The following is an 8,650-nucleotide window of genomic DNA, read 5'->3' as shown; positions in this document are numbered from 1 at the left end:
CACCATGAGGTTGATTGCCAGTCTCATCATGGGGAATAACTACCACCAGCTGCCCAGCCACTCAACCAGGCCCAGCCAAGATGACACTCAAACATAACCACCACACAGCATCATTTGTCCTATGTGGTTTCTTAGGAGACACTTGGCTGAGGTGAAAAAATGTAGCACCGTGTATACTCCATTGGCTTGCCTGGTCTCTGGAGTCTTCTCATTCACTTATTCACCCTCACTCCCTCACTTAGTAACTTACAGTGTTGTTGTTATTAGTTACCCTTGAGTTGGTTCTGACTCATTGTGACCCCATGTGCAACAGAATAAAATGTTGCCTGGTCCTGTGCCACCTTCATGATCATTGGCATGCTCAAGTCCATTATTACAGCCACTATCACTGTGTATTCTGACTGCCCTCCAAGCTAGAGGGCTTATCTTCCTGCACTAGATCACATAATAGTCTGTTGTGATCCATAAGGTTTTCATTGGCTAACTTTCAGAAGTAGGATGCCACATCTTTCTTCCTATTCTTAGTGTGGAAGCTTCACTGAAACTTATCCACCATGGCTAGCCCTGCTGGTATTTGAAATACCAGTGGCATAACTTCCACATCATAGCAATATATAAGCCACCACAGTATGACTACAGACCAAAACCAAAACTGACAGATGGAAGGTAAATAATACTTCTCTTGGGAAGAGTTCAAATTCTATTTCTTTCTTTCTTTTTTTAATTTTATTGCGAAGTTGGGTGAAAGTTTACAGAGCAAATCCATCCTCCACACAATATTCACACACACTCTGTCTCATGACATTAACTGTAATCTCCCACAATGCAATGGCTCTCCTCCCACCTACTCCCCATAGCCACCTCTTCCCTGTGTCCTTCCCTCCCATGCACTCCCACCCCCTCGAACTGTCTCCCTGTGCATACACAGCCCTTCTGTTCTCCCATGAATGATCTCTCCAAGGAGTGCATCTACCTAATACAAATGTTCAGCTCATATGCCTGTCTTTTGCCAAATTTAATTTCTGTTACATTATTCTTTCTTTCAAGTTTCTCCCCTTTTCATAATTTTATTACGTATTGTTTGCTCTTGTGTGTCAAGTCGATTCCAATTCCTAGTGACCCTGTACAACAGAGTAGAACTGCCCCGTAGGACTTCCTAGGCTGTGATCTTTATGGGAGCAGATCGCCAGGTCTTTTCTCCTATGGAGCCACTGGTGCAAATAATAATAAAGCTCGTTTTATTATGTACAAGCCTGCATAAAAGATATGCAAGCATATGTAATCAAATATGGGTTGTGAGAACAGACAACGTCTCTGAGGAGCTGGGCAGCTCCAGCCGAGCCTTCCCATTCCACCTGTCTCCCCACTTCATATGGGAGTCAAGTCTCTGCAGGCAGAGGAAATGCTGGAGGGGAATGCAGGTTCAAACCCACCAGCCGCTCTGCAGGAGAAAGACTTGGCAGTCTCCTTCAGTAAAGATTTATAGCCTTGGAAACCCAATAAGGCAATTCTACTCTGTCCTATAGGGTCTCTACAAGTCAGAATCGACTTGATGGCAATGGATATATAGTATTTTCTTCTCATCTAGTCCTAATTACAGTGCTATAAAGGAGAAGATAAATACAGGTCAAAAAGCTAAAGGACTTGCCCAACCTTGTCCTTTGCCTCTCCTTGCTTTTTCTGCTGTAACAGCTCCTACTAGCTTCCTTTTCATGGGATGACAGAAATCCCAAAATACTGCCTCTTATCCTACTTGCTGTTCTCCCCTCCCTTTCCAGCATCACCCTCCAGCCCTCAAATCCTGAGACCCTTGACAAAGACATATATTTGTATATAATCACCCAAACAGAATTTCATCTTTAATAAATCCTGTGTCCTTACTTTCTATCATTTAAATGTAAATGAATGTTTCTCATTGATATCACAAGGAAGGCAAATGTTTACTAAAGACACTATAAATAACATCATATATAATGAGAATGAAACTCAAAATTGGACCTCCACTTCCACCCCAATGTCTGGTTGTATGTGTTACTAGATGCATTTTCAAAAACACACCCCTGCTCATGGTAGTACAGACAGAAAGAATACTGAATAGGAAGACCGGAGCCTTCAGTTCTAGTTTTGGCTCTTTTGCTAACTGATATGATATATGGGGACAGGTCGCTTAGATTCTGAGCCTTAGGGTAACTATAAAAGTGTTCTAAAAACACTTACCTGAGGTAGATACACTCCTTGAAGAGAATAATCATGGGAGAAATAAGGACTATTTATGCACAGGGAGACAGCTCAGGAGGCAGGGATGCATGGAGGGATGGACACAGGGAAGAGGTGACTGGAGGAAGTGGGAGGGGAGCTGTTGCATTGTGGTCAATGTCATGAGACAAAGTGCGTGTGAACTGCTGTATGGAAAGTGAATTTGCTCTGTAAATTTTCACCCAAATCACAATTAAAAAAAAAAAAAAGAGACACAGTCATATTTTTTAAAAAAGTGCTCTAAAAGTCATTGTAATTAAAAATTAACCAAAAGTATAAGAGCACAAACAAAAACACGATCTTTTAGTTCACCCTGCCTATAGGCTAAGTAAACCAGCTACCTCAACCCTAAGAATGGAAATAAATACAAGCAACATGTGTATCTACTGATCTCTCAGCAGATGGTCCTAGTTAATATAAGAGTGTACACTTCATCACTGTGTACCTGGATTGTATCCCATTCTTCTAAAAGAATGCATAGAGTGGTCTCTTGCTGGATTTTCTCTTCGTGATATAGAAGCTATTTTAAGTACAGCCGAATCACATGGCTAACCATTGCTGAAAGGATAAACAAGTTTTAAAATTCAGTCATTATCATCCACTGAGTGTCTGCTATGTACACACTATTAAGTATGGAAGAATCAGAGAAATGCTGCTAAGATTGGGGGAAAAAAAAAGGAGCCCTGGTGTCACAGTGGTTAAGCACTTGACTGCTAACCACAGAGTTAGCTGTTCAAACCCACAAGCCACTCCACAGGAGAAAAGACCTGGAAATCTGTTCCCACAAAGATTACAGCCTTGGAAACCCTTTGGGGCAGATCTACTCTGTCCTCTAAGATCACTGTAAGTTGGAATCAACTAGATGGCAACAGGCTTGGTTTTTCAGTTTGAATATAACAAAGTCTAGTGGTGAAATAGACACACAGATAAATTCAAAGATATCATGGAAGTGTTTTGCTAATAATATAAACCAAGAGCCATGCTGGAAATCATGGAGGAATACTACTCTCTTTGGGAGAGTTTGGGAAGGCTGATGATTTGGCTCATCTTAAGGATGAGTGGAAATTTACCAGGTGAAGAAGGCAAAGGGCACTACAAGCAGAGGGTACAGCATGGCTTGTAAAAGTGCCTGGAATGTTTGAGAAACGGTGAAATGCACTGTGTCCTACAGCCCGGGTTTTGTGAGAAGGTAGATGGAAGGTGGTTAGGTTGGGCCTGGAGCATGAAGAGTCTTGTTACACCACACACTCCATTTGTAATGACACTTCATAAGCAAGAGTGGAGCCACAGAGGTGTTTTAATTGGAGTTGTGCATTGTGGGTCTTGTCTGTTGTGTTTTTATAGTAACATGAGGTCATATGGAGGGAATGTGTGGCTTGGGAGTAGAGTAAGGAAAAGCAAGTCAGGGAGACCAAACAGGAAGTAGTAGTGGGATTGTCTGAACTTGAGACATTTTTCAAGGAGAATAGATAATATTTGGTAAACACCAGATATGGAAGTTGAGGAGAGGAGGAATAGAGTATGACTTCAAAGTGTCTCAATATTGGGAGATGGGGTAGATGGTGATATGATTGAGAGATGAGAGAACACAGGAGAACAGGATGGGTCCTCTACTCCAGTGCACCCCTAATGAGTGACCATAAACTTTGGCACAGGTGGTCAGTGAGCCAACAAGACAAGACCTCAGTGACTGAGAAAGTGGATGAAGCCTGCCCCAGAATAAAACCACTGTCTCTTAATGCCCATGTTTTTGGCTCAAAGTGTCATTTGGTTCAGCATCATTTAAGAGCTGTTATCCAGACTGCAAACCTCTTTTTGGTTATATTGTGTCTCATTCCAATTATAAGATATAAAGAGCAGAAACTCTGCAGCCAGATTACCTGGACAAGCCACTTCAGACAAATCACTCAAACTGTTCAATGCCTCAGTTTCCTCATCTGTAAAATAAGGATAAGAATTCTTTATAAGGTGGTTGTAGGAATGAAATGAGTTACTACGTATACAGATGTGCTTGGCACTTAGTATCTTGTAAATGTTTGGTGTCATTATTAATAAGGAATGAAATACTTGAGTAAAAGTGGTACAAATATTAGAGATTATCACAGAACAAGATTGGAGGTGGGCAATTCCAGAGTTGGTGCCATGACTTTACCAAGTCATCAAACAGCAGATTCTTCCCATATCCTGCTCTGCCATTCCCACTGTTTTAGTGATGTGCTAGGGATTTCTTCTTCACCGTGACCAGGAGGCTATGGTATCTCCCAGAATCAAGTCCTCACAAGACCAGCATCTCAAGCAGGAAACAAGGAGATGGGAGGGAAAAGAGCTTTCCTCTTGGTACAATGCTCTCTTATCAAGGAGGAAACTTTCCTAGAAGCCTCCAGTAGGTTTTCCTTCAGTCAGAAATGGCCTGAACGTAACTGCAAAAGTGGCTGGGAAAGAAAGAATCTGGCACTTCTCACCCATCACAAATGAAGCAAAAGTAGAGGGTGGAGATAGTTGTTGGGTTGTTGGGAACTGATAATGCCCACCACAATCTTGGAGCCAAAGAGTTTCAAATTTAGCCTCACTCAGGGCAGAACATGGCAAACAAGAACATTGCAGCATTTTAGTGGATAACCCACAAGCTTAATTCTTCAGGCATCATTAGCTGTTTTAAGAGTATTTTTTTAACCCAGGTGAGAATTTTGTGGGTAAAACATGAAGACAGTATATTTTTGAGCAGGGGGACATTCCTAGTCTTCTCACCTGTTCTAGGCTGCCACCTTCCCTTCTAATAAACTAAAGGAAAACCCAAAACCAAACCCACTGCCATTGAGGTGATTCCGACTCATAACAACCATATAGGACAGAGTAGAAATGCCCCATATAGTTTCCAAAGCTGTAAATCTTTATGGAAATAGACTGCCTCATCTTTCTCTGGTGGAGCAGCTGGTGGGTTCAAACTGCCGACCTTTTGGTTAGTTAGCAGCCCAATGCTTTAACTACAGAGTTCCTTCAAACTAAAGGAAGTGGTTTGTAATTCAGTGGACCTTATCTGAGAGGCTGGCTAAGCCAGTCACTGTTAATCTAAGAGATATCAAAGGCCTCTTTGCGGCCCCTTACAGCCGCCTCACCCACTGTGACAGGGGTAGGCACAGAGAGCTATGTGAAAGGAGCTGCTCTTTCCAACTTAGAAGTATGTCTTAAATCCCACTGCTCTCCTACCATCAAAGTTCCTACAGCCCATGACCACTCTCATCTGAAACCACTACAGCCTCTGATCTGCTCTCCTCATCAAGCTTTTCCATTGCAAGAAAGACTATACCAGGTGGGCTAAGGCAACAAGAGAACCAGGAGAGAGCTCTCATAAACGTCTCCCAAAAGTCTTACTTCCACTAGCCAAATCTATTAAAGAAAGGAGAAATTTATAAATTCCAGGATACTTGGTTACTAATCTCATTCTGGCCTATATGTGAATATTCAATAAATACTTGTAAATTAAATTGATTCAAGGTTTTATTTAGTCAACCTTCTTAAAGCTTATGTAAACGCCTTGGAGATTTGTGCCAAGCTGTTAAGTTGGAAAATATATGAAAAGTAGTATTTCCAATAGACTAGATTTCCTCTTAACGTGCTTTATGAGCTTAGAGTAAACCAAGGAGAAGTGGGTGAGGCAGGAGCGGAGGGGAAGGAGGAGGTGAGGAGAAAAGTCTATTTCTGCCATTTCTTACTTTTGTCTTCACTGCTATACTTACTAGCCAGCTACTGCCCTCCTGTGTTCATTGTATAAACTTCTCATTTGAATTCCATTTTTCTATTTAAAAATCCTGATGATACTTGGAAGGGACCAAAGTTCTCGCTTTGAAGATAAGTAAACTCAAGTCCAGAGATGTAAGATATCCAGGCAGGCTTCTAGACTCTTAGTTACCCCACCTGTAACTTGTCTGGCAAGCTTTCTTTATTAAGCATTGCTCAGAAACTTCAATAACTAACCAATAAAAATTATAGCATATTAATCATCTAATAATAATTTTAAGTGCTATATATTACTAAGGAGCTCTGGTGGTGCCGTGCCTAAGGCATTTGATTCCTAACCAGAAGGTTGGTAGTTCAAACCCACCAGCTGCTCCCAGGAAGGAAGATGAGGCAACCTACTTCCATAAAGATTTATCATCTTGGAAAACCAATGAGGGTCACTATGAGTCAGAATCGACCCGATGGCAGTGGGGTTTTTATTAGTGGCACACATGGTAGCTAAGCGTTCAGGTGCTAGCCAAAAGGTTGGCAGTTTGAAACCACCAGTCGTTCCACAGGAGAAAGATGAGGCAGTCTGCTTCCATAAAGATTTACAGCCCTGGAAACCCTGTGGGGCAATTCTACTCTGTTGATGTGAGTTGGAATTTGACTCGATGGCAATAGGTTTTTGGTTTTGGAGCTCTTATTGCCAATGTCATTCCAAATAAAGCTAAATTTGACTGTTGGTCAAGCTTAGCTAAGGATTTATAGATATTATTTTCACATTTTAAACTTGGCACATGTTTAGAGAATATATTACTTTTTAAAATGGCTAATTAAAAAAAATTATTGTGGTAAAATATGTAACAAAAAATTTGCCACTTTAACTTTTTAACTAAATTTATTTTTTATTGCGATTTGGGTGAATGTTTATAGAGCAAATTTGTTTTTCATTCAACAGTTCACACACATTTTGTTTGTGACATTCATTGCTATCCCCACAATAAAACAGTTCTCTTTCAACTTCCTCCCTGTGGTTACCTGTTTCCTATGTCCTTCTTTCTTAATGCATTCCTGCCTTGGCTTTCTGCCTGTGCAAATGCTACCCTACTGATCTCCCATAGCTGATTGTTCTAAGGAGTGTACCTCCCTGGTCTAATTGTTCACCTCCTAGGGTCTGTCTATTGTTTGGCTGAAGGTTAAGTCATCTGAGTTTAATTCCAGGCCCAAAGGATAACTAGGGGCCATAGTCTCAGGGGTTTCATCAGTGTCTATCAGAGCAGTAAGCTTGGTCTCTTTCATGCTTTTGAGTTTTGTTCCATATTTTTCTCCCACGCTATTCAGGATCTCCAGTTTTGATCCCTTCCTGAGTGGTTGGCAGTGGTAGCTGGACACCGTCTAGTTCTTCTAGTCATGGTCCTGTAGACTGAGGTCCACTACTAGTCTCTTGGACTAATTGTTTCCATGTGTCTTTGATTACAGTAAATTGTTTCTATGCTGAAGATTAGTTGTTTTGTATGCATTTGATTTCACTCAATTATGAAGTACAAGTGAAGGATTTACTTTAAAAAATAATATTTTATGTGTTTTTGGTGAAGGTCTACACAGCAGATTAGGTTCCCATTCAACAATCTCTACATAAATTGTTTGGTGACATTGGTTACACTCATGAACCTTCTATTATTTCAGTTATGGTTGTTCTGTTTCCATTAGTCTACTTTCCCTCTCCCTTACCTTCTCACCTTTGTTTCAAAGCAATTTTTGATCATTTTGACTATTTTTAAATGTATAATTCAATGACATTAACTACATTCACCATGTTGTACATCACCACTATCTAATTTCAGGTTTTTCCTCACCCCAAACAGCAACTCAGTATCCCTTAAATAGTAACTGCCCATTCCTCCCTCCCCCCAAATCCTATGAATCCTAGTAAACTGCTGCCTTGATACATTTGTGTATCTGAGATATTTTAACTCAGTAGGCTCATGTAATGTTCCTTTTTTAAAAAAAAAAAGTTAACCAGAACAGACCCAAAAGGGCCTTGCCCATTTAGCAGAACTGATTTATCACTGTCTCTGTGTAGGCTAGAATTCTTTTAGAATTCTCCCAAAGGAACCTCTTTGCTCATTGATGGGAAAGGGGGGGGGGCGCTATTTGTCATTTAAGCTTGGAACACATATTTTCATCATTTAATCATTTTGCTGATGGGAATAAACTGAAAGTTATCCAGCTGGATGTGTCATCTACAAGAACATTACTAAGTAACAAAAGATTTATTCAAATATTTAATTGGAAGGAAATACATCTGGAATAAGTTTTAATGGAGTTCATTTAAAAGCTAAGTGAATCCATTAGAACTAATATCATAAACAGTTGACTTTATCTGGAACCAGAAATATTAACGAACCTAGAAATCATAAGCATTCCCTTGCATCTAGCCAGTTGAGTTTTTCATTTTATATGGCAATTTATTATTTTAGGTAGTGATTTGTTTTCAGCAAATGTTTCAGAGACAGATCATCCATATTACCTAATTTGGTTCTTTTCCCCCTTCTTCCAAAAAACAAACAAAAAAGAAAGTGGTAGGGGGCATCTTCCTGACTTCAAATACAACCTCCTGCTAAGATCAATGAGTTAGCAGAAAGCATGCATTTGTGCTACTAGTTACTAAATG

This window comes from Orycteropus afer, unplaced genomic scaffold (genome assembly GCF_000298275.1).
Source record: "Orycteropus afer afer isolate SDZICR_OR568_19922 unplaced genomic scaffold, OryAfe1.0 scaffold00488, whole genome shotgun sequence".
NCBI lineage: Eukaryota > Metazoa > Chordata > Mammalia > Tubulidentata > Orycteropodidae > Orycteropus > Orycteropus afer.
Note: the sequence above shows the minus strand (reverse complement) of the source record.